At 40.7% G+C, this 6,387-nt stretch overlaps 1 long non-coding RNA gene across 1 annotated transcript; it reads left to right on the top strand.

Annotated features, from left to right (window-relative positions):
- Positions 1–267: 267 nt before the first annotated feature.
- On the top strand, positions 268–755 carry LOC141100771 (uncharacterized). Its single transcript, XR_012234768.1, has 2 exons — positions 268–541; positions 655–755. It is a non-coding gene; the product is annotated as an uncharacterized lncRNA (long non-coding RNA).
- The last annotated feature ends 5,632 nt before the right edge of the window (positions 756–6,387 follow it).

Here is a 6,387-nt window from a genome sequence, read left to right as displayed (position 1 = left end):
CCCGTGTCCTTCTCCCTCTCCCTTTCTTTCTCTCCCTCACTCTCTCTCTTTTTTTCTCTTCCTCTTCTTTTCCTTTCTTTCTCCCCCTCTCCTTTTTTCTCTCCTTCTCTCTCTCTCTTTCTCTCCCTTTTCTTTCCCTTCTCTTTTTTTCCCCCTCTCTCTCTTTCCCTTCCTCTTTCTCCTTCTCGTTCCCTCCTTTTCCTTTCCCCTTGCTCCCTGCTCTTCCCCTTCTTCCCTTTTTTTCTCTCTCTTTTCTTTTTCTCTCTCTCTTTTTTCTCTCTCTCCTTTTTTTCTCTCTCTCCTTTTTGCTTCCCACCATCCTCTACTGATATGGATACTATCCTTGGCTGTTCTACTATTTGTGCCAGTTGATCCAACTTGTTTCCCTTGGTACGCTTCATGTTATTATATTCATATTTGTACTAACTATTCTCTTCTTATGTGATTAAAAGCACGCTCTGCAAACCGTATGGAACCTCACCTCTCTTTGAATAATCCGGTAGTCCTTTGAGACCCATGTTTCCCTGCTCTGACCAGTGATGTATGTACCATTTGCATTTATTTGTATTATTGTGTAAGTAAATGCGTATGTAAATATTCTATGTATCACTTGTACATATCGCACTCACTATTGTTATTTTCACACCTTTTCAGGCAACAACCTTGAGAAAGGCTCTATGCCGAAACGTTGGTGCTGTTGCTTTGGTTAGGTTCCCTTTGCAGTGTGTCAATTAATAAATTCACTTTTGCATATACATTCCTTTTTTTTCCCTCATTTGAGTGCCGGGGTTTACTTTATCGCCTACTTATGATTCTTTACCCCCAGAGCACATTCAGTGTGTGGTAGAGCCTGGAATTTCTATACTCTCCTACCATTTTGGAACTAGACTCCCCAATGAACTTATCTAGATGTGTGGTGAGCACTTTGAACCACCAAGTGCTCCACAGAAGTTTATAACGTAGAGCCGTAAAAATAAAAAATCATATTTTTTCCACAAAAATTATTTTTTCGCACTCAATTTTTTACTTTCCCAAGGGTAACAGGAGAAATTGGAACCCAAAAGGTGTTGTGCAATTTGTCCTGAGTATGCTGATACCCCTTATGTGGGGATAAACCACTGGGCGCATGGCAGAGCTTGGAAGGGAAGGAGCACCGTTTTACTTTTTCAACACAAAATTGGCTGGAATTAAGATTGGACACCATGTTGCGTTTGGAGAGCCCCTGATGTGCCTAAACAGTGGAAACCCCCCACAAATGACACCATTTTGGAAACTAGACCCCCTAAGAAACTTATCTAGATGTGTGGTGAGCATGAGCACTTTGAACCCCCAATTGCTTCACAGAAGTTTATAACGTAGAGCAGTTAAAATAAAAAATCATATTTTTTCCCCCAAAATAATATTTTTGCTCCCATTTTTTTATTTTCCCAAAGGTAACAGAAGAAATTGGCCCCCAAGGGTTATTGTGCAATTTGTCCTGAGTACGTTGATACCCCATATGTGGGGGTAAACCACTGTTTGTGCACATGGCAGAGCTCAGAGGGGAAGCAGCGCCAGATTTTACTGTTAGGGTTTGCAGGTGCCATGAACCACTGGGAGAGAACCTGATGTGCCAAAACAGCAGAACACCACCATAAGTGACCCAATTTTATGAACTACACCTCTCAATGAATTTGTCTAGGGGTGCAGTGATCATATTGACACCATGGGTATGTCACAGAATTTTATACCATTGGGCAGTGAGGACAAAATAACTACATTTTTACCACCAAAATTTTGTTTTCGTTAAAGATTTTACATTTTCACACAAGAATTGGGTAAAAATGGCAACAAAGTTTGTCCCACAATTTCTACTGAAAGTGGCAATACCCCATATGTGGCTGTACAGTGCTATATAGCCATGTGGAGAGAGACTCGGGAGGAACGGAGAGCTATTTGCCTATTCAAGTGAATGGTTCTGTGCACATGCCAGTGTGTTTCCACAGACATGTGTCCTTTGGCAAAACACGCTGACATGTCCATTTTTTAATGTCAGCACGGGCCACAAAACATCCAGCACATGTGCATTCACATAACACATGGATGTCATCCATGTGACACGCATCGGCACCAGGGAAGAAGCATTACAGTAAGCGCTGTTCCCCGGCGCCGGATGCTGAACATGGCTATCATCATTCTCCCATGCCTATTGAACCTTTCTTCGAGCACAGAACAATCACTAATATGATCGGTATTTGTGCATAGAATATCATGTTATTAACAGCACATCACCTATTTAGGCTTTGTTCACACATCTGTATTTTTGATCAGTATTACATCAGTATTTGTATGCCAAAACCAAGACTGTCTCCAAAGCACAGAACGGGTGTCAATCTTTCAATGAGAGTGTTTCTCTGTAAATGCCACTCCTGGTTACAAAATACTGATGTGTGAATAAGACTTTACACAGTACGATGTGCAGTCGACAACAATGACTTTTAGGTAGTTTACTTGTTCGTAAGGTGATTGCTGGCCCGTTTAGACGGACCGCAAGTCAGTGCTCCATGAACACTTATTCACTGTTTATTGGCTCATCTAAATGGGATGTAAATGGTGGTGTTGGACAGATAGATAAGAACGAGAACGTCTATGGAACTTGTCACTTGTGAGTCACTGGAATTAACAGTTACTCTGTCTGTGAATGTCTCTTCAGTATTCTGTTGGGTTAGTGTTTATGGCTATATTGGCCTATGTATAACGGCGTCTCTGTGTGACCAGTGTAAAAATGAAGACGCAGCTATCCAGAATGTCAAGTGACGTCACTGAATTTATTATTCTGTGCTCACAAGTAAGGTATCAGCTCCTCTATGAAGGTGCTGGAAATTGTCTCCTTAGAGGATCTGAAATGTTCCGTGTGAATATGAGGTAATAAATTCTGAGCCTTGACTTTATCATATGGATTACTGCTTCTTCATACTTACATTGGTGAGATTGCAGGGCCCTGTGTCATGTCCACGGAAGCGTATTTAATCTAAATTTGTTATGAAACTTCATGCTCCATTTTCTCACATTTGTGGTAATCGTCTAATTAGATGTTTTTGTGTTCCACTTTTATTTTTCTTCCTGTGTTGATGTTGTGGCTTACATATTTAAAGGATTAGTAAAGGTGTGACCAATCACAGAAAATTAGCTGCCTATGAGTGGTGCATGTAGGACTGGCATAACTTGAAAGAGGGCATTTGTGAGCAATGATAACAAAAGATTAAAAAAAAAACAACAATATAAATTGGGTATCACTGTGGTCATTTTGATCTGCAGAATAAAGTTAATATTTTAATTATACTGCATGATGGAATCTTTAAAAATATAATTAAGATGAATACCAGATTTATTGCTTATTTCATTCATCCCCCCCATCCAAAACATAAAATAAAAGTGATCAAAAAGTCATAGGTGCACAAAAATGGTACTAGTGAAAATTGCGCACGAGTTATCAATTGTCTCCTGCGACACAATCATGGAGCACCGATGGGTTACCTTACCATGGCATCTAGGAGCCAAACAAAAAGCCCTAGTCACTGGCAACTTGGTAATCCTGTGAAGCTTGGCCATATGCTCAGCTTTATAGGAGATCTTTATTTTCCATCACTAAAAATAAAGAAATAAAAAAAGACATTCTTGGGATCACCACTCCCTTAAAAGTCCAGTCTAAAAAAATAAGTTAAGTAATGCATATGAACATCGACGTAAAGAGAAAAAGAAATGGAACCACCAGAATTTGTGGTTTTTCAGTTACCACACCTCCCTAAAAAATAAAAATTGATCAAAACACCATATATACTCCAAATTGTTATCAACAAAACCATAAACTCTCCATGGGAAAAACAAGTCCTCACACAGCTTTGATAGCTTGTGTCATTCAAAACTACAATTCGTCTTGTTAAAAAAGCCATCATATAGCTATGTTGGTAGAAAAATAAAAAAAGTTAAGGTTCTTGGAGGAACGGGAGGAAAAAAAAAAGGAAAATTGACTGTGGAAAGAGGTTAGGTAAGCCTAAAAATCATTACACCCAAAATAAATGAGTGTTATTTTTGTTTGTTGAGTGATGGCAGCTTGTTTAGATAGGTCAAGTCGTGAATGCGGCTTATTCCCAGTAATCAGCCAATGCATGAGTACCCTACGTTTATGCATCCCCTATATATGACAGGAATAGTATTTCTGTCTCATTGTACAAAAAAAGGATGAATGGAAAACATATAATCGTGCCTCAGGGAATACATATAGCCTGCAGAATGGCTGTTTGTACTTCTGTAATAGACATTTATATAAATGAGTTTAACCTAATCCACAATTGTGCTTGTAAAAATGAAAAACGATTATAACAATGTATGTGGTGTGCACAAAGTATGATTTCCCAGCTCACTGGCTGAATTTTGTATTATTACTAGATATTAAACACAAACTCACTTTGAATATTGGTGTATGACTTACATTCTTATCCATAAGAATTCCTATCACTGCACTTAAAGCTCTCTGGTCTCTTTCTCTATTTTTCCGCCTGCTGCCGGCCTCCTGTCAGTGACTGACAGGTCACTCTGCTATGTGACCTGCTCCCCCAGCAAAATGATGGTGCTTGTAGGAGATCTCAGGTGGGGGATGAGAAGTAACCTGGCAGTCACTGACAGGATGCTGGAATTGGGTGGGGAAAGATAGAGATTGGCCAGAGAGCTATAAGCACAGGGACAAATCCTCTGCACTTGTGGCTCATTTGCATAAAAATTCACTGATGGAGATGGATTTCTAGAAAACAGGGACACAGACTTATAAAACAAAAGGTATGGAAGTGATTACCATTAGGTCTTGTTCACACAACCGTATTCTCGCTAGATCGCTGTCCGTGGAAAAACGGATAGAACTCGGACCTATGTTACTCAGTGGCACAGTGCAGGTCAGTGATTTTTTTTTTGCTAACTGAATCTGCATGTGAAAAAAAAATCGCAGCACACACTAATTTCTACCGTAAATCAGATGAGACTCACCCATTCAAGTCTATGCTTGCCACAGTAAAACATCTGATTTTATGGATACACTAGATGGTGGCCCGATTCTATTGCATCGGGTATTCTAGAGTCTCTGTTAAAATAAAAAATAGTGATATACTCACCTCCTGATGGCCCCTGGACTCTTTCTCTCCTCTCACCACGCACCCGGCATCTTCCGGTCTCAGTAATGCTTTGCGTGAAACACCGCTGATGACGCCGTGCTCTCGCGAGAGTGACGTCATCTCCGGCCCTTCTCGCTAAACATTACTGGGACCGGAAGAGTGTGGTGAGAGGCGGCACAGAGTCCGGGGACCGTAGGAAGGTGAGTATATAACTATTTTTGTAACTATTTTTTATTTTAACAGAGACTCTAGAATACCCAATGCGATAGAATCGGGCCACCATCTAGTGTATTATACTCCTGTTACACCTGGAGCTGCTGTCACTGTTCTGCTGTTACCTAATGTATTGTACTCCAGTTACAGGCAGAGCTGCATTCACTGTTCTGCTGTTATCTAATGTATTGTACTCTAGTTACTCCCAGAGCTGCAGTCACTGTTCCGCTTTTACCTAATGTATTGTAGTCCAGTTACACCCAGAGCTGCAGTCACCGTTCTGCTCTTACCTAATGTATTATACTCCTGTTACAGCCAGAGCTGCAGTCACTGTTCAGATCTTACCAAATGTATTGTACTCAAGTTACACCCAGAGCTGCAGTCACTGTTCTGCTCTTACCTAATGTACGCGTATTGTATGCAAGTTACACCCAGAGCTACAGTCACTGTTCTGCTGTTACCTAATGTACTCCTGTTACACTCAGAGCTGCAGTTACTGTTCTGCTTTTACCTAATGTATTGTAGTCCAGTTACACCCAGAGCTGCAGTCACCGTTCTGCTCTTACCTAATGTATTATACTCCTGTTACAGCCAGAGCTGCAATCACTGTTCAGATCTTACCTAATGTATTGTACTCCAGTTACACCCAGACCTGCAGTCACTTTTCTGCTGTTACCTAATGTATTGTCCACAAGTTACACCCAGAGCTGCAGTCACTCTTCTGCTGTTACCTAATGTATTGTACTCCAGTTACACCCAGGGCTGCAGTCACCGTTCTGCTCTTACCTAATGTATTATACTCCTGTTACACCCAGATCTGCTGTCACTGTTCAGATCTTACCTAATGTATTGTACGCAAGTTACACCCAGAGCTGCAGTCACCGTTCTGCTCTTACCTAATGTATTATACTCCTGTTACACCCAGAGCTGCAGTCACTGTTCTGCTCTTACCTAATGTATTGTATATGTATAGGACTGTGTGTGTGTGTAATGAGTGACGCAGCAGTGATGCCTTTAACGGCTGTAATAT

The sequence above is a fragment of the Dendrobates tinctorius genome, unplaced genomic scaffold, assembly GCF_039654945.1.
Source record: "Dendrobates tinctorius isolate UK_male_01 unplaced genomic scaffold, ASM3965494v1 ptg000107l, whole genome shotgun sequence".
Lineage (NCBI taxonomy): Eukaryota > Metazoa > Chordata > Amphibia > Anura > Dendrobatidae > Dendrobates > Dendrobates tinctorius.
This window is presented reverse-complemented; position numbering and strand designations above follow the sequence as displayed.